General features: G+C 38.9%; 1 protein-coding gene across 3 annotated transcripts in view; it reads right to left on the bottom strand.

Annotated features, from left to right (window-relative positions):
* ADD3 (adducin 3) overlaps nucleotides 1-19,217 on the bottom strand; it is a 121,604-nt gene extending 102,387 nt beyond the window's left edge. The window contains exon 1 of one of the 3 annotated variants that reach the window (XM_090278563.1): nucleotides 19,048-19,217. The gene's annotated coding sequence lies outside the window, so the exon portion shown is untranslated. Of the gene's footprint in view, nucleotides 1-16,919; nucleotides 17,196-19,047 lie in introns of those variants that run through there. The other 2 variants (XM_090278561.1, XM_090278567.1) reach the window with 2 other exon arrangements.
* Between the last annotated feature and the right edge of the window lie 1,874 nt (nucleotides 19,218-21,091).

Raw genomic sequence — 21,091 nt, 5'->3', positions numbered from 1 at the left:
ATGTCAAGACAGCCAAATACATCTAGTTTAAATTTTCGACATTGTTCCTAAACATGTCAGAAACATTTACCAGGTACATGACTTGCATCAGTGAAGAACATGCAAAAACTGGAATACACAGAAGATCAACATAGCTTTTTGTCAAGAAAACAAGAAAGTTCATGACATTCCAGACTTTTTAAATAACTTTCACAATACTTTCCTGAATTCAATGAAAAAGTTAAAGAAACAAAAACAAGGATAGGTACCAACTACTTCTTGAAAAGAATCTCCAAATCCCTAAAAGATTGAGGTTTCTTATTTTGTCTAAACCCTGCTCTAGGGAAGGTCAAATGGGATCCTGGAGAACACCCACACTCCAGAATTGCCTGAAAGGGTTAAGTTGGCTGGCAATGTGGTAAAGTCAAAAAGCATTGGACTGGGAGTCGGGAACCACAGTTGTGAGTCTAAAACATGTCACTTCATTCAACCAGGCCAGGTCCATCATACATAAAAGGAGGCAGCCAGTTACAACTTCTCAACGTTTCCATCTACAAACCATTTACAGCCTTTATGTGAGAAGAGTGGAACAAATGGACAGCTGCTGGTAGTCATGATCTGACGCCTACCGGACGAATGAAGAGGCCCACTATCACTCAAGTTTGTGAACGGGTGAAAACATCATGGCACTCAGCGAAGGATGAAACCATTGTATGGTCATTCAAAAAATGTGGCATTAGGAATGCCTTAGATGGAACTGAAGAGAGGATCATATATGAAGATAGCGAAGAAAGTGATCGCAGTGATTGTGAGCAACTGAGCTTCATAGACTCTGACACCAGCGATGATGAGTTCTTGGGGTTCCCAGAAAACTAGAAGAGTACTTGAACCTTAAAGTCTCTCCTCATTTGTGAATGACAGTGATGATGGTTCTTAATACTGCTGACTGCTGTTCACTTTACATGGTTGAAATATTATTCTGTTATATTTTATTAAATGTTTTAGTACAGCATTTGGTTCAGAATTTTTTTTTTTCTTGTTTTCCTCCTCTAAACCTAGGTGCATCTTATGGTCAGGTGAGTCTTATAGTGCTAAAAATATGGTATATTCAATTAAATATCATTAAATAAAAGATAAGAAACCAGGTTCGGTAACAGCAAGTTTAGAATCAGGTAATCCCATAGCTTGGGAGAAAATCTTATGATATGGTGGGTGGCAAAAGGCAGAGTCAAAATAATGCCAAGTACTAAAAAATTAAAAGTAACGTTTTAGAAGAGGTCCAGTTCTAGTTGGCGTAACAGTGCAGATACACAAAGATGGAAAAGGCCGCCCCTTCCTGACTGCTTCTTTGCCCCCCTACTAGATGTTTTTCTGTGGGAGCCCTTCTCAGCTGGAATTTGCTTTGTTAGCATGCATCATTTCATAGACGTTATTTGTCATTGCATTGGGTAAGATATGAGCAAAAGGCAATCACAAGTACACATCCCACTTTCTAGATCTCTGCCTTAAGTGGAGGGGAAGCTAGGAAAACACATTCCTTAACAAAAAGACAAAATGGATCTGGAAACCATACTTACAAGAACAGGGGAGAGTATTTCCCCACGCTGTTCTGGGCCTAAAGCTACATTTCTTATGCAGGTGTAGGCAGGCTCAAGTCTTGATTCAGGAATTTAAAAATAAACAATGGAAAATATCTCTAAAATAATATACAAGAAAAGAAGAAAGCTGGGGTGACAGTTTACTTTTCATTATATACTCTTTTTTGTGCCTTTTGGATTTTGTTCCAACTCCTTATATTTCATACTCAACAATTAATTTCAAATATTTAAAAAAAAATTGATTTTATAAAAATGTGACTCAAATAGTAAGTTAACCTTAGAAACCAAGTTAATAAAATCAGAGTACTCTTTACATTTCTGATTTTAAACCCTTTAATTGTATTTTATGTCCATAAAGTAGTTTTAATTTTATTAAGTTACTTTTAAATAAATAAGTTATTTTGAACATTATTTAATGCTTAAAATTTCTAAACACAAAAAACAAGTTTAAATCTGGTACTTTCTTCTACCCATTTATTCCATCACTATGTCCTAGTACAACACCCTCTTTGTTATATGTCCTATTAAAGGAAGCTACAAACAAGCAAAAATGACCATCATGCCTGTAAATAAGCTATGAGCCAGTTGTTTTATCATGCAAATAAGCAAAAAGTCTTACTGGGTTGGATTCTCCACTAAACTTACACAGCTAAAACAAATGATTTTGCATGTGCTACTGTTGACATTTCTAATTGTTCCTTATATCAATATACACTTATCACATGTTTATTTTTGAAGTTCCAAGAAGAACCACTAAAAGTCATTAAGGGGAATCTTTAAGATGGCTAATAACTTCCTGTAATGACAACATGCAATATTTGACATTGCAATGCTCAACGCCTTCAATTCTTTTTTTTTTTTTTTAATTCCATCACGCAAAAGTTTAAAATGAAACACAAAAGCACAGCACAGAGAGGCAGTTTCACTTGGAAACAAAAAGGCTATTCTTTAGCCAAAATGATGACTATCCAACCATTTCCAAATGCACAAATGAAAACAAATCCAAAGATTAGACAATTGAGTAATAGCTGACAAGCAATAAAAATAAGAGAAAATTAAGAAATGGTCAAGTTTCTAAAGTCTTTTATGTATTGTAAGGAAAAGATACACTCAAGACTTGCTGAATCTATCTAATTTCTAGTACTACAGGTGTATCTTTCCTTTGTCACAAATCACAGTATTGGACACAGACTAGAACATATATGCATAACTCACAGACACAGACAACAGTGCGGTGATGGCCAGAGGGAAGGAGGGGGTGATGGGGGCTGGTGGAGGCAGGCGGAAGGGGTGAAAATGGAGACATCTGTAATAGTGTCAACAATAAAAACAAAGAAAAAAAATCATAGTAAGGGGGACAGTAAGACACAAAAGAATGCATATAACATAATTCCATTCATAGAAAAGTTTTTTAAAATAAAACGAATGAAACTAGATAATACAAAAAACGGAGTAAAATGCAACATTTAAATTTCTATCCCATGATCTAATGTTCCTTCAACCCTGCATTGTTTGGCAAAATATATAAATGCTACCAAAATATCTCATTCTTCCCTTTCTAATCTCAAAGCCATTGCCTTTGTTCATTTGCTTATCTCTAAATACCTCTTGTTTCTTTGTCAACACTCTATCACAACGTTCTTCACAACACCAAATCTCACACATATCTGATTATGCCTCTCATCAACTAAAATAAGTGCCAGAGAATAAAATCTAAACTTCTTAAAATAGCACCCAGCACCATTATGATCTGGTTCTTTTAACCTTACTTTTCCTGTTCTTTCTCCAGCCACATCCATCCCACAGACCTACATGCCTTTGCATATTCTATTATCTTGGTCTGTAATTCACCTTCCTCTTCAACATTTGAGAGCTCCTCTAGAGACCAACTAAAATGAAATGTGCCTCCCTAGTGAGATAAATATTCCCTTTCTCTGTGCCCACCTGCACTTCCTTTAACTCACTGCTATAGCATAACTCCCAGGCTGGCTGCTGCTGGTATCAGTTGCTTCTCTCTTCCCTACTACAGTTCTTGTCCGGTTCACATATGCTTCTCTTAAAACGCTGAAAACATATCAAACTGTTCAAATAATATGAATCGCTAGTCTCTAGATGTCTTCATTCAATAAAGGACTATATAAATATCATCAATATATTCACAATAAAGTCAGGGGGGTGAATTTTATGGTATATGAATTATATCTTAATTTAAAAATAACACTAGGGTAAGTGGCACAAGAAAGTTAAAGACAATTCCTCAACATACTTCTTCAATAAGCAACTCTTTAACAGGTAATGATGTTTGTAAAGAGGTAAATATCATCTTAGGCTCAATAAAAATTATTAGGAATTGAGTTATGCATATTTTAAAATTATAGATATGGAGAAAAAAATTAAACCATCTTTATTGACTTAAGACCTTATAAACGAGTTACTACTCTCTGCAACCTATGGAAATGACGATCATAAATCTTTCTTTTGCTTATCTAGGTCAATTCCATAAAATTGGGTAATTAAAAAAAAATTTAGACTCAACCATGACTGGCCAAGGGTAAATCACAAACTGTCTACTGATTTCTTCCTGAATGATCAAAGTACCTTAACTCTGCCTCTTTAAGCAAATCAAGCCAAACCAGTTTTAGTGCAACAATTCTTGCTTCCTCAACTTTCTAATGCAAAAGCAGTGCTATTTTAGAAATAAGCTTCAAATAAGTTGTTTTAGTTGTTCTTGTATACATGAATGCACACATAGCACTTTTTTCTTGGTATCTTAAAAAAAATTAGATAAAATTCACTTTGAAATTGTCCAAGTTCTACAACTTTTTCATCATGCCAAAGGAAAATCTAGTCCACATTAAGCAGTCACTCCCTATTTCCCCAGCCCCTGGCAACCACTAATCTGCTTTCAGTGTCTTTGGATAGGCCTGTTCTCTACATTTCATATAAATGGAACCATACAATATTGGCCTCTTGCATCTGGCTTCTTTCACTTAGTATAATGCTTTCAAGGTTCATCCACGTTATAAAATATACCCATACTTCACTCCTTTTTTATGATTGAGTAATATTCCACTGCATGGATATAGCACATTTATTTATCCATTAATCAGTTGGTAGACATTTAGGCTGTTTCCATTTTCTTGGTTATTATGAATAATGCTGCTATCAACATTGGTATACAAGTTTTTTGTGTGAACATGTGTTCACTTGAGTATACCTAGGGGTAGAATTGCTGGATCATAATGATAACTTACGTTACTATTTTTAACCATTAAATCACATTAACTTTTTGAAGAACAACCAAACTCTTCTGTTTTACATTCACGCACATTTTTAAAGGGCACTAACAATACTATTTTTATTTTCACATTTTGACTGAAAGCAAATTTTTCTATCCAGAGAGAAAAAGATTTCCTTTGGGAAGTGTCCTCAGAAGTTAAAATAAATTCAAGGCTTTACAAGATAGAATAAATGCCTTCAAAACATGAAGATGTAAAGCAATACATCAAACTCTTATTACACTGAAGTTTATTCTAGCCACCGAAGGTATTAAATATGAAAATATTTAAAAATGAAAGAGAAAAAAAAAAAGATACCCTCAAGTTTATATAGTCAGCCAATAACTATGCACTGATCTCTACTCACAGCAACTTCCTCCTCAAAATCTCCCAAATAGATGTCTAGTAGACATTTTAAACTTAATATGCCTCAAACTGAACTCCTTTTCTCTCCCACACCCCAAATTTGTTCCTCCTGAAACTTTTGCCTAGACTCCAAACCTTGGTGTCAAGTTTGACTTCTTTCTCTCACATGTACCCTCATACCCCAGCTAGTAAATCCTGTTGGCTCTATAATTAAAAAATACCTAGAATTCGCCGGCTCAGTGGATTGAGCACTGGCCTGTAAACCAAAGGGTCACAGATTCAATTCTCAGTCAGGGCACATGCCTGGGTTGTGGGCCAGGTCCCTAGCTGGGGGCATATGAGAGGCAACCACACACTGATGTTTCTCTCCCTCTCTTTCTTCCTCCCTTCCCTTCTCTCTAAAAATAAATAAATAAAATCTTAAAAAAGGAAAAGAGACACTTAAAAAAAACAAAGAAACCTAGAATTCAATCAATCTCACCATCTCTACCAGATACACTGTCTTGCAACAAAATTAATGCATCAGTATGGCGTAGTATCAAAACAGCCAAAAGAATTGTTTTAAAACCTATGTCTTATCATGTCCCACTTCTGTTCAAAGTCATCCAGTGGCTTCCTCAATACCATTCGTCATTCTCTTTCACCCAAGCCAGGTACACTTCAGCCTCAGGGCCTTTGGGCTTGTTGTTTGTTCCTGTCACCATAATCTTCTCCTGGATATCATATACATTCTCAAGTCTTTGCTCACATGTCACTTTCTCAAGTGAGAACTTCACCTTGCCACTCGATTTAAATTCGCCATTACCTCCAAACACTCTCTTTATCTTCTTTCCCTGTTCTACAGTGCTCTGTAACATTTACACCCACACACCATATACTTTACTTGTTTGCTTGTATTTACCTCCAAGCATATAAACTCCATTAGGGCAGGAGGGCTTGTCTATTGTGCTTACTACTGAACTCTGAGCACTTAGAACAGGGCCTGGTCCATAATAAGTGCTCAATAAATATTAGTTGAATGAATAAGTGAAGAAATGAAAGGACACAAAGTTGCTCAGAAAAGAAAAGATCTAAGCAAGAGGTCAGAAAAATATTTATGAGGAACTAATATACTAAACATAAACTTAAGATGAAAATGGAAAGCACCATTTCAGAAAAACAAGCCACAATGTTTCTACAGTTTGCTTTAGGAAAAACTGCTATCCTTGCTTATTTCATTGTTTTTGAAAAGGATCTGCCCATTGTCCAATGCCAAAAACGCTTAGCTTCTGAAGAACTGAAATAAAACTCAGGGAGTTGACAAGTTTCTAGAGTTATAACTAATGTCCTTTTCTCAACTGCCACATCTACATAGAGGCAAGGACTTTCATGGCCTTGACCTTCTTTCAGACCCACTCCCAGAAGCACTACACAGTATAGTCACAAATTTCTTGGCCACCTTCCAACTAAAATCACTAATTGTTGAGTTCACCTTCCTTGGAGGTACAATCACAGCATCTTCAAACTGCGGTGGAAATAAATGTTAAGATTATCTATCCCACTTCCTCATAAATTTACATAGAAAAAAACTAAAGTTAAAAAAAAAAAAAATGAAGTGATTTGCTCCAAAATATCTTGAATAGTTACACTGAGTATTGTCAATAGTAAGTGATAAACATTAGCCAGTCTAAGAGTATTCAGACGCTTTGGAACAAATGGTCTAAATACCAAAACCAGACAGTGTGATATGTAAAAATTAAATAGAAATGATTATACCTTATAATATCAACAACTCTGTCTATCCACACATTAGATTTAAAAGTTATAACAGAGCCTCAACAGAACTATACTTTAGCATTCAGCAAACAAAGTAAATGATGGACAAATTTAGATTTCTTAAAAATGTAAACTTCTTCCCAAAAGGAGACTATCCTTGTCCAGTGGTAGGAATGAGAATTTCTGAAGTCTTTTTTCAAACACCACCTTTCTAAGCATTATTACTAGTATAAGAATGTTTCTGTGAACTCGTCATTTTCATGTGAGGGTCAGAGGGTACACTGTTAAAATGTGTATGTTGTTCTTCACCCCCGCCATCACCCTCTCCACCCACACCCATCTGCTGAAATATTCGAACAGCCCTCCTAGGGCACTGTCACTGGTAGGAGTATGTTCTAGCCTTCGAGTGACTTACAGTGGAAAGAGATTGTGAACCACTGTTATAAATGATCTCCCATCATGCTACAGAAAAAGAATTTTCATGGACAGTAATTTCTCGCCAAAATCGTTTCCAGAGCCTGCACCTAGTGAAATCCTACCCTGTCTTTCAAGGCTCGCCCTTGTTCCTCTTTCCTGAGAATCTTTTTCTGACCACTCCATTTATGGTGCTCTTTTCTTGACCAGATGACCTGTGACATTTGTTATCTGTACCTGTCATTTAGTATACATCACACACTGTCAAGCAAATCTTTGGTACTGTCATCTAGATGTAGCTAACCTTTTCTATGTTTGAGTTGAAAGTCAAGTCAGAATCCCAAGGAGTTATATATATAACTGATATTTCTATGGGAGTTTTCTGGAAGGAAAAGCATTAATTCTCTTACATATGAAGGGGAAGAGTCAGAAATCCTAAAAAAGTGATTGTGTTTAAAAAGTACACAGCACAACCATCATGAACTGCAATTTTAGAAGCTTTGGTTATACAAAACCAGTAGTTTCCCAACCTTTCAAATAAGGATGGCTTTTAATGTTGAAATGTTTTAAAAACAAAAACAAAACCACTCAAATAGTCGTCAGGTACTAAATAAATATCTCTTAATTGAGAGGGTACATGCATTCGAAAGTATTAGAACTTATGTGAGGTATGACACTCATTCTGCCTACAGATCATATTTGGTGTGCACAAGAAGTTGAGGTTCCCCCGGGACCTCACCCTGGTACATGGTTGCATTTTATTGTGCTGTGGACATGGGATATTACTGCCATATCAAAAAGTATTGCTACCTAACAATATTTAGAAGCAAGCAAAGCATAGAAAGACAACTAACAAACCCCCAAGCCGCTCCAAACCCAGCATAAGACCCTTCAGTATCTCAAACCCCCTCCCATGAAATACCATATTTTAAGCAATGTGAAACAACTCATTTCAATGTTTCAGTAATAAACTTTCCTTGTGGTTTAAATTAATAAATAATATATCAAAAGGAATAAAGAAATCAACATTATAGACAAAACCAATTAGCAAATATTTGAAGGTCCATCTCACATACAATTTCTGATTCTAGTGAAATCCCAATCCTATTTACCCATTTTACTACCCTCTTAAAGAAACAAACAAGCAAAAACCATCCATGTTTTCCAGCAGAGGCAGAACTATTCTAATCTTGGTTTAAGTCTTTTCTGCAGTCACCAGTAAGAACTATCTGAAATGAATTATCAGTAAAGCATAGTGTTTAAAAGAAACTGGCTCTGGGTTCAAATCTTGGCTCTGCCACTTATTAACTGTATGATCCTGGGCAAGTTACTTCAGATAATTTACGTCCAATGCTTAACATTATCCTTGACAGGTTTTAAGGGATGAGAAAAATAGTTACTGATTTATTAAGTAATTATATGAAATAGATATAACAACAAAGACATTCTTCTTATCATACCAATTTCAAAGCTTCCTTTCAATTCAAGCTGTGAAATTTCTTATCTGGCTCTGATAGGGCTAAACCCAGGTGTCCTAAATCACTGACCTATACTGATGCTACCACCTCCATTTCTATCCACAGTTACTGCCACAGGCATTCTCTGGACATCTGGAAAAACTTGACCGAAAAAAGAAAGAAAAAACAAGATGGCCACTTGAGTAAACCAAAAACAACAAAATCCACTTTGTGAAAATGAATTCACTCAAGTAGGAATCGCTGCCTTAAAAACTGAGGGAAAGTAAAAAGCCAAGAGAACAAAAATAGTCAAGACTCTTAAACCCTTAAGCAAATGATCTGTTTGATTAGTTTAAGCCCAAACAAATTTTAAACGTCATCATCACTATGGTCTGCATAAGCCATCAATAACCAGAACTACGAATGATGCATGCCTCATTAAAAGTTTTCTTTACCACTTTTAATTTGATAATGAGTTCACCATCACTATGCTGTTTTTAAATACAAAGTCTGAACTTCATTTCTCCTTTCCCATGCATTTCAACAAGTGGAGAATTAGTTCTTCAACATGTATCTAGGCCTCCTGCTGGGAAGCATAATTATAATTAGGCAAGCAGCAATTCCACTTGGTACTAAGATTGTGTCAAATCCTTTAATGAAGCTGAGCCTGGTTTCTCAAAGCGAGATGAGAGCTCCCTAAGAAAAACTTGGGGCTGCTCAACTTGATATAGGCCATTCAGTAGATGGCACTCTTCCCTTTGAGCCCAAAGTAAACAAGCTCAAAGACACATATTCTTCGACATTCAGGTGTGATACAAAGCAGGAATTCTCTCTTCAAAGTACTTAACTGATAGACACAATCCCTCCAGAAACACATTCATCAAAAGCACATGGTCCAACCACACACTTTTCAAGAGCCTAGGAAAGTACAGATTATAAAACATCAAACACAACATAAAATCACCTAACTTAAGTGATTACGAAGTAATCAGCTTCTCAGAGCCTTCACTACTTTACGCAGATACACTGTTCTTATTCAGGCATAAAATGTTCATTCCCTATTACATTTTACTATAGAGGTGACAGCCTTTCAGTGGTCCTTGCCTATCTATCGAATATTTCATTAGGATATTTAACAATAACACAATGTTTAGAGAACTATGATTTTTGTCATTATCAACATTTACTAAAAGTACTTTCAGTATCTTTTTGGTTGCAAATAACTTTTGATAACCACTTAAAAAGAATTAAAAATCCTAATAAAAATCATTGTAGATATAGTTTTGCCAATAAAAGTGTGTAAAGCAGTATGGATTTCCAATTCATTAATAATATGTCTTTTACTTTAATACATAATGGATCACAACTATTGCATGATGAGTAAGGTTTCATATTTCTGTTTGACATCTTTTATTAAAATTTTAAAAGCTGACAGTTGTGGAATGAGATGGAAGGAAATTCCTTTCAGAAGTCAAACTTTTCAGCAATATGATAGCAATCACCTTAAAAATTCCACCTTTCTCTAGGAGAGATAAAACTCAGTCCTGGCAATAAGAGTCATAGGAGGACATTAAGAGGAAAATCGTTTTAAAGTTGAAAAACAAAACAATAACTACAACACGTTACAAGTGGGGATAAGAAATAAGACCAATACATTAACTTCACTGCCAATCTCTTTCCCCTTTTCACCTCTCACTCTTAATGCACTTAAGCCCATTCACAAACCCACATGAGCTCTGACCATCAACCTTCCCCAGTCATTCCTCAGATATTAGAAGGGTGACTTTACAGAACTTTTTTCTTATATATTAATAAGACAAATGAGATTAAAAGTGATAATGCAGTTAACAGTTGCTGGTTCTAATTTCTGAAGGATTAAAAGTAGAATGTACTTAAAGAGTCTCTGGGGAGGCCTTGATCACAAAATATATTATTTAGACATACTAAGTAAACCTAATTACCTTCCTCCACAAGGATGCTGAGTAAACCCATCTTTTTGCTCCAGCTTTTAGTCATTCCAGAAGATCAAAAAAATGACAGGATGAGAATATTGTATGGAAAAGGAAAAAGGAAATGCTGCCCTTGCAAAGGATGAGCTGAGCCATTGTGGAGGAACTTCACAGAAACACTGCTGATGATGACAAATTAAAGGCATACATCGAGTCCCCAAGATACTGAAAAAACTCAGCATTTCTCCAGCCTGATTGCTTTCTACATCGTTGGAATTCCAGCTCCCCTAGCAGGCAACCAACAGCAGCCATGGGAGCTGACTAACGCGAGCTTAAAACTCACGCCTGCACCGTCCTTCCTCTCTTCCACCCAAGGAGGTGGGTACTTCCTAGGTGAGAGGCGGGAGAGTAAAAACTTATAAGTTTAAAGGGGTGTGTGGGAGTTACTAAAAAGATTAATTTCATGTATGTTACTTAAGAGTTAGGTTTTCATCTTGCTTAATCCATTGCTTGCCTTAATGCTGACCTGCTGAGCATTAAAACATTTTTAATTGTTTTATTAATATATACAGTATACTTCTTGAGATGCCGTTATTACCTTTAAGTTTTTAAAAAAGAAACTTAAGTTTTTCCCCCTGGCTGGCTGTAAAAATTTTTATCCTGTGGAAACCACGTATGCCTGCTGCAGAAAAAGTGAATTTCATAGCCTGAGGTTCAAACTGTAGCCTTTAGGAGGTAGCAATCTTAAATGCTAGTTAATAGACTACCTATATATGTATACCAATATCCTCAGGCCCAGTTTCAGGCACTATGAAACATACAGGTTTCAAAGTCCATCTTATATCAGGGAATTTTATCATTTACAATTAAGCTTGAACAAAAGTCAATTACAAAATGAAGTAAATGTAAAGTATATGGTGGTGATTCAGATCAGACTGACATCAGGTAAAAGCTCAATTTAAATCTAAATTCATTATAAAGATATAACTACATGTCAAAGCCTATACATCTTTTATAATAACAGTACAGCTTTCACATAGTTAAAAACTGGTCTGTACTATCTTCCTAAGGAGAAAACTTATTAGAATGGTAAGCCTTTCAACACCAAAGATTGGTTCCATCCAATTTATACCTTTTGGTGATCAGATATTGACAGCCACATTCATTCTTTAAGGTTTCTAAGATACTCTTCATTAAATTGCTCCTTCAGTTTAGTAAGTAATGTCCTACAAATCTCAAAGAGATTATTAATGCAGCTTTTTTTTAAAAAAAGATTTTGTTTATTGTTTTATTTTTAGAGAGAGGGGAAAGGAGGGAGAAAGAGGGAGAGAAACAGTGATCTGCTGCCTCTCTCACACCCCCAACTGGGGACCTGGCCCGCAACCAAGGCATGTGCCCTGACTGGGAATCAAACTAGACCTTTCGATCCACAGGCCAGGGCTCAATCCACTGAGCCACACCAGCCAGGGTTTAATGCAGCTTTTCAAAGATACCCAACCAGAAATAGTTTAAGGAAACAAGAGACTCTGACTCTCATCGACACTATCATCTAAGGCTTTAGGGTAAGTTACACAGTATTTTCTTAACATTCAAATGTTTTCAACTGTGCAAATAACTTTGAACATTTTGAATTTGAATCTTGTCCAGATATTTTTAAAAAATCAATATTATTAAAATACACATGAAATAAATAAACAATTCCCATGGACTTTTCTTCCTCCAACAATTTGGTTAATTTTTAGTTATAGTTCTTGTTCTATGCATACTGTTGGTACTCAAATATTGCATGACTGCCAGGTGAATAATTTTTAACTTTACCTGAAAGGAAGAGTATGGTTATATACCTATGTGTCCATAACTAGCTATTGCTGGAAAGAATAAATAATTAAATTCATCTAATTATTATACATAAGGGAGAGCAGATTTTTCTTCTTTCAAGCCATAGTCAATGAAAGACTTCTAACCTATATGATTTAGAAAGGATTCTTAATACATACAACCCATTACAGTAAAAATTTGAGACTGTCCTGGCTTTTGGCCAAGAGTCTCTGGAAGAACCTGAAAGACTTCATAACAATTTTATCTATAAATACTCTGGCATGGAACCCAAGATCAAATGATAAAGCATTAACATAGAAGCCATGAAATAAAGTATTAGGGCTCTCATTTTGAATCTTGATGACATGACACAGCCTATGACGGCTCAATTAATTTCAAACAGGGTGTCTATGTTTAAAAGGAAGAATAGTACTCTGGATTAGACATTAAATTTTTTACTATTCAAACTGCACCAATCTAATGTTTCCAAAGAAATTGGAAATAATACTGAATGTTAATTGTACCCCCAAAATTAGTTTATCTAATGTGATAAGCAGATTAGTTAGTAACCAGTGCCTTAAAAATAGCTTGAGCTTTTTAAATTCAATGTATGCTTGTTTTTAAACAGTTTTCCTTTCATTACACCTCACTAAATTGTCAGCAAATGATTTATCAGCTCCCTACAATAGTAATTGCAAACATTATTTTAAATGGCTCCTAACTGAGGTTATAATTAATTTGCTTGACCGATCAACTACACAAGTGAAGCAGCAACACACAGTTCCTTGAGGACTGTGAGTGACCAGGGATGAGCCACAAATGATATCTTTTCACTTAAGGCTAATTTTAGACGGCAGCTATGGTGGAATTTAGAACAAATCAGGTAAATATGATTTTGGTAATCAGAAGATCAGGCCCAGTGATTTAGTGCAGAACCTGAATCTCTAGCATGTGCATTAGTGCCCACTGGGACAGTTGGAGCCTTATACACCTGGCAAGCTTAAAAAAGAAAAAAACTTTAATATCATTAGTAATTAAAAAGATAACATACTCTAGCCCAAGTTCTACCATCCTAGCTAAACACTTGTTGTGTGAGAATCCTCTTCCAAAGTCAAAAGGTGATTCTACTTAATGCAGATTCATCACCACCCTTCAGATTTAAACACAACCTGTTGGTGGTATTAATATAGGAGGGTGTGGCTAAACCAGACACATGCACACCTGCAGTCTTGGGGATACTGTGAAATAGCAATGATTCGCAACAATTACCAAGGGTGTAATGGACTTTAAGGGCCCAATAGTTACATGGGCTTACTTTTGAGCCAGACCCTGGGTTTAGAACCAGCCCATGCCACCTGGTATCTATACACCTTGGGTAAAATACTTAACCTTTCTGCCCCTCTGTTTAGTCAGTGAGTTGTCATGAGGATTAAGTAAATCAAATTATATAAAACTGTGTCTGACACAGAGACAGAGCAAATAAATATTAACTGTTAGATATTTGCTGAACCTTCACTTGGTGGGTAGTATGATATATAACCACCTTCAAAAAAGGGTCATTTTATATACTGATGATGATACACACACAAAGCACTTAGCACCAGAATATATTCTAAGTTCGTTCGTTCGTTCGTTCGGCAGCCGTCCGTCTCGAGAGACGATGGTGTAGCTTCTTAAGAGTCTATCTGCACCGCTGAGAATGGCTGTGCAGTCCGACTCGGGAGTGACACGGTATCTGTCTCCTCCTGTGTTGAATCGACATCTTGTGATGACGCTGGAGTGTCCTCTCCAGTGAAGCTGAAGGTACAGAGCCTGGGCAGGGTGATATGGAGGGTCTGCTGTTGCCCATGCAGCAGACCCCCCCCTCTCTTCGCAGCTGAAGGGTCCAAGGGAAAGACGGAGTCAATACAGCTTGGCTTCAGGTGCGCCGCAGGAGTTGCCGGTGTTGACTACAACGTCAAACCGCCTTAGGGACTCCGGCTCCAGATTTTCTGTCAGGGTTTACTCCCTTAGCCTTTCCCCTGAAGAGGTATGCCGCTAGGCAGCGGAGGTTTTTTGGAGTCAGAGTTTTCCTTCTCTGATGTGCCCTGACTGGAAGATCGAACCAGCGACACTTAGCTCGCAGGGCGACGCTCAATCCACTGAGCCAAACCAGCCAGGGTGAATATATATTCTAAACACTTTACATATAACAACTGGGTTGAGCTAAGGTTCTTATATTATTGTTCGACAACATTCTACAAACTCAGTTTGTTCAGAGTTGGGTTTCTATGCTTTTATGTGATTTCTTCCCTCAACAGAAATGCTTCTTATACCCTGATGTCATGCATAAGTGCTGCCCAGTACTGCTAATAAACTGCTTTGAGACAGGTGACACTAAACAGCTAACACCGTGTATAGGCTTAGGTGTGAGAAAAACACACAAGATAGGCCCATTTCAGGAAGACTTCTGACCTCAGATGTTGAGCCCCACCCTGTATTTAGGTTTTAGGATGGTGTGTAGGAGGTGGGCTAGTGCATGTCTCCTAGTTTCAAAAGACATTTTGGTTTTACAAAGACCAAATCCATACTTTAAAGATCATTGAGCAGAATTCACATTTGTTCCCATGTAGTATTATTGAAAAAAGGAGTAAGAAATAGTAAAGTGTACAATATAGTTTTCTTGTTCTTTTTCAGAATGTAAAATTTATATTCTGAAAATATAATCCTTCTATCATGCAAAATATTTCTCAGATGTATGATCACCTATGTCACATGTCAAATGTTTACCAAACATTTCCTGATATCACATGTGTAAAAAGCTACAAAATACTGAATGCATCGTAACTGACTAACTCAAGGAGTATTAAATTGTGTTTAACATCCAAAACAGACATACCACTTTTTTTTCTTCAAAAGCGACTACTACCAGCAGGCCAATATTAAGAGTTAGACTGACTTCTTTAGAAAGATGAAAAGTTAAATGTAGCAAAAGTGGCTTTTTCTTCTGGTCCTCCCTCTGCAAGTTAATGTGCTTAATTTAGGCAAAGGAAAATGACTTATAATGCAAGTACAATGCAGTCGAGACTTAGATATAAAAACTAAGTATATGCTCCAAAAGTAACTCAACCCTATAAATGTGTCTATTTCATACCTAATTAATAAATTAGGTTAGGCATCTTAATTTTCAAATGACAAATTACACTGTACTCTTATTCTCTTTTAACAATAACCTCGATGTACTGGTGGTGATGATGCTGAAGCATTCGATTCTCATTCCAAGAAAAGCAACCATTTCATACTGTTCTAAAATGTATAACTTAACGTAATCGTGCACACACATTTATGTAGCTGGTCCCAATCCCCAGAATCTTATCAACTCCTTCATCAAACGAGTATATAATCGCCATGTAAAAGTCTCTTGGTTGAATTAAAATTCCATTTCTCTCCATACCACTCCAGCAAGTCAACTGCAACAGCACATGTGCCAAAGAAATTAGTGGTTTTCCTTACGCTCCCATTTTAAACGGGCACCTAGCTGCAATTAAATCTTTGCAACAAAAAAGTTCACCTGAGGCCATTCTCGGCATTTTAGTAGAGACCTGGCTTATTCTACCTGTCTCTATGGTCTTGCCTCAGCTATAATAGCATACCTCCAAAGAAGCTGGACGTGCCCCAAACACCAGCAAACTGGACCTGCTGCCAACTCTGCTTGTCACCCTGGGTAGGAAGCTCAACCTAAAGAACGTGTGTACGTTTCTAGGGATGGTGGTGGTAGTGGTAATGTGTCTGTACGTTGGGGGGATGGGGACGCGGATTACAAGAGAAGGTGGTTGAACACTTTCAACTTGTAACAAAAAGTTTTTTTAACTTAGAAAAGCAAAGCAAACCAACACTCCCTCCATTACCTGCATCTTTTCCTAGCGCGGGAACCTCCCAACCTCCTGGAGCGCACCTTCAGCGTTTAGGATACCGGGGTCACCGAAGCTTCAGCTAGCTCTGGATTTTTAGAATTCCCCGCCCTCCCGGGGAAACCAGAGGACGCCCGAGAGGGTTCGGCCCACCCGGCGGCTCCCAGGGACCCTCCGCGCAGATCCACTACCCTCGGGCCAGCCTGAAGCTCCCATTCCCGCCCCTGGAAGGGAGAGGGGGTCACCTGAGGCCGCAGGGGCGGCCAATAGGAAGTCCCCTCGGCCCCGAGACACCAAGCTCTCTACCCACGCGCGACCCCCAAGAGGGTCCCCGCACCGCAGCACGCGCAGGCGACCGCCGTCCCCGCCGGGAGGAGGGGCTGAACCACAGCGCCTTCTCTCCACTCAGGATTACCTCGCAGCGCTCAGCTGGCTTTGTGCTTCCCTCCCTCTTTCTCCGCGGCCGCGGGTGCTGCAGCCGCCGCCTGATCCGCTGCCGCCGCTTCTTAAGCGCCGCCGGACTCCGGAGGGGAGGGCAGAAGGGGAGGGGGCGTGATGAGGGAGGGGCTTGGGCGTCAGCCCTGTGTAGCAGGAAGCCGAGACACCTGAGTAGCCGAAGCCTCGCGCCCTCTTTCTCTGTTTTTAAAAATATAATTTAAACTCCACTCCTTTCCCTCCCGCCCCTCGTCCTGGCGACCGTTACGGACTGGCGGAGCGCGCTCTGGCGGGACTGGCCTAGCGCCCCTAGAGCGTCCACGACCCCGCCCCTAGGCCCCCAAGCGGCCCTGGCTCCGCCTCCTATAGGCCCGCCTCTCGCAGCCCCCGAGAGCCCCTCGTCCCGCCCCTTCGGCTGCTGCGCGTATTGGCCCCGCCCCTCGGGATCACAGGATGTCCCTGGCTCCGCCTTCTCAAGGCTCCGCCCCTCTCGGCCCCTCGCGCTCCTCTAGAGCTCTGGCCCCGCCCCTTGCGGCCCCCTCTACGCTCTCTGGCACCATGTCAGTGAAACCGCAGCCCCCGGGGCCTCCGCGAGGGCATGGCGCTAGGCGGCCGCCTGATACCTCTTCCATTGGCTATGGAGCTCCGATCCGCGGTGTCCCCTGAGGGTCAGAGGGAAAAACGACCCCGACGGAAACCCGACTACGAGGGGAGGAGGGGAGCCTCGGAATTGTCGCCCGCCCTAACCTGAGCGAGACCCCCAATCCTGGAGGCTGAGCCGCCTCCTTCGGAGTCTGCCTCTGCTGTCCACACTGGTTGCTGGGTCTTCAGGGTTAGGTCACTGCAGAAGTTCAAGCTCCGCACGCCCCCCATTGGAGGCGCCTGGATTTTTCTTCCAAGCACAGTTGCCAGTGTCTCCTCCCCCTTACCTCCCCAGAGGGGCAGGGCAGAGGCTCTCAATCCTGCTACACTTGGACCTGTCGAGGGTCTTCACCCCCACTTTGGCTCCTGGCCTTGTCACTTGATGAGAACTGACCTCAAGGAGGCGAAAAGTCAAGGCGCCGCCAGCCTTCGAAATGAATCCAGGGCCTGGGAAACTTTGCAGCACGCAATCGCAGGGAGGTGGATCCATCCACAGGTGACACTGGGCCGCCCACCCCCGCTTCCCAGACACGGTTCTCACCCCAATCTATTCTCCAAATAGACCTCCCAGCAACGCACACCTTTCTCTGCCACCCACGACTTGCACATCCCTTCTGCACACGTCCTCCACCGGCACGAATCCACTCCCAAGCACACCCCTCCAAGCGCCATTCTGGTTATTCACGGTCCCTTGGGTCAACCCCACCCTAACACACACAACAAACTTCATTCCCCACCCTAGGTCTCTCCGTTTCCAAGGCACTGGCCCCAGTCTATTTCATTTCCTTCCTCCTCTGCAGACTCTTCCCCCTCAAATACTTGACGCCATCCCCCTCATCTTCATCCCCTCCCTCTTCCCTAAAAATGTGCTAATTAAAATGTAGTTTCCTTTTCCCACATATGAAGTGTGGAAAATGAGTCTTTGACACAAACTGTGCTTAATTTATCCTGGTTTTATCTCCTCACTGGACTAAGGCTATAGAAATTTTAGTCTACCACCATCTCCCGTCTGCTCAAAATCTAACCATGCCTTATGATTTTTAAGTACCCCTATGGGATCGTGGGGGACGGCTTCCTGGTTTTGGGGAGAAAATACTTTACAAATGCTCAGCCTGTCGTTTTTATTTGGCATTTTAAAAATATCTGCAGTATTTGAGAGAGATATTGGGAGTGGCTGGATGATTCCTTGCATTTAAAGGCAAAAAATGAAAAGCTTTGCATGCATCAAGGTTAGCCTTTATATGAATAGCCAAAAAAAAAAAAAAAAGTATGTTAAGGGCACATATCAGACAATAGTCTCCACTATACAGGGCATTTGCCAGTCACAAATCTAAACCCCCCACCCCATCAAAGGAAGGCAAATTAGCACAACCCATTTTAAGCATGTCTGATGAGCAATCTTTTCCATGATTACTGTATTCCCTTTCCCACAGTTTCGGTGCAAAATGGATAAAAGATCTGCTTACCCGCTGAGGATCCAAGGCTTTCTTGTGTCCAGGGCAGTAGATGTGTCTGTCTTCTAGGTGTGGATTCTGCAATGCTGCACAGAAACCCGCTGCAGCCTCAGACCCGTGGTGGTGGTGGCAGCGGCAGCAGCGGCAGCAGCAGCAGCTTCACCCAATGCTGAGTAGTAAAGTGTGTGACTTAGTAGAGAGAGACTCCACAATTAGCATGAGGCGCTTGCTTATAAGAGAGGAGGCGGAATCTTTCTTAAAGGAGTGGGTTTGGTTTTTCCTCCTCGCTATTGCTTCATAAGAAGCAGAAACGGTGGGAGCAGGGGGGGGGGGTGGTTTTGGACTGAGTAAAGCAGTATAGCTGTGTGGGAGGTCAAGGTTAGAATTAACTGGGTAATCAAGGGACCGATTTAGTGTGAGTCAATGAAATGCTAAAGCACTAGTTTTAAAGAGCCCTGCTAACTTCAAACATTGGGGTCCTTGGCAAAAATAAAGTCATGTGCTTTGATTAGTATTTTCTGGTAATATTTAATGTTCAATCGTTGCAACTAAATGAAAACAATATAGAGGGAGGTTATTTAGTATTTAATACAAGAATGTGAAAAGAATAATAAAATAAAACTCATTTATGTGATTGGGAGCATTTATATGATTAGTAGGAATCAAACCCTACTAATATTTATAAGCATACCTGGGATTTCAATATCAGTATTAGAAAATATATTATTGACAGAGGTTAATCTGTATTCATGTTATAAAAATCACAATATTGTTTATAGAAAAAACAAAAATATATAATATCTAAAATAATTTTAGAAAATAATAGTGTATTATGTTATTTCAGTGGCAATTCAAAGGTCAGCAAAGTTAAACTCACAAGCAGATTAACTTGAAATGCGTGTGAGTCTTCTATTTAAACTATTAGTGTCCACACATGAAGAATTTGAGAGACTACATTATAACTTAACATTTTATTTTTAATAATAGTCCTCAGTTTAAGCACTGACTATAATTTTTTTCTTCGTAGGTAAATGTAGAGGTGTGGTCTCAATATGAATAAAGAAAAATACAGAAAATGTTCTGCAATTGGTTTTGTTCACAACAGCCTTTTTAACCACTCGTATGATACTGGGCAAGTAAGTAAAACATTTTGTTCCATAGTTTCCTTACTTTGTAAAATGAGGACAATGGATTAAAATACTATGATTTTTGACATTTATATGTTTATATTTTTGTTATTTAATGCATGTATGGCTCACTCTAAATTACTTTTCCTGAAAACTTGGATTAAAAATAAATATTTTAAATGTATTCCCAGGCTTGTTATTTATCACTATTCAGAAATTATTTTGCTAATCAAATAATCATTTTTGTAAAATGAATAAACTTAATTTTATCTGATTTATGATAAGTTTTCCTTAAGCAGGATTCTACTATATTGGTAAGGATATTGATTGACTGGAATACATAATGTACGTTCAATAGCATTGAAAACATTTAAAAACTGGAGCATCATCAGGTAGTAGAGTTGAAATAGAGTTTAGAGCTCACTGACTCTAACCCTGTAATATCACAAGTGGAAAAATTGGAAACATGGAGAAGCAAAATGGGGACACAGTAGGGACAGAAGTGGGGTTGACTGTAAGTCTCTACTCTTCACACACAAGGCAAATAAACAGCATATATGCACATACACAATGTTTCACAAATCCATGTTGGAGGCTGAATAGGACCCATCACAACAACAAAAAATGGTAGTTTTACTCAATGACGTTATTTGTGTACATGTAGTATAACTAAAGAAATATATCAAACATGTACTCATAATATCTATAAACATTAGCACAAATTTTGCCTCCTGGTTAAGGGGTGTTTATGCTAGAAAGTAAAGAAATGTGTCCAGGGAAATGGTTTTTTGTTTGTTTGTTTGTTTGTTTGTTTTTTTAATAGTGACATCCAAGGAAACTTACAACACTCATTAGCAAACTTGCTTATGTTCTGCCGGAATGACAGGGCCTTCAACTCTTGTCAGTTTCCTTATGCCCATTGGTGCCTC

The sequence above is a fragment of the Furipterus horrens genome, unplaced genomic scaffold (genome assembly GCF_987537825.1).
Source record: "Furipterus horrens unplaced genomic scaffold, mFurHor1.1.pri manual_scaffold_5, whole genome shotgun sequence".
NCBI classification, from domain to species: domain Eukaryota; kingdom Metazoa; phylum Chordata; class Mammalia; order Chiroptera; family Furipteridae; genus Furipterus; species Furipterus horrens.
Note: the sequence above shows the minus strand (reverse complement) of the source record. Positions and strands in the feature narration are given on the sequence as shown.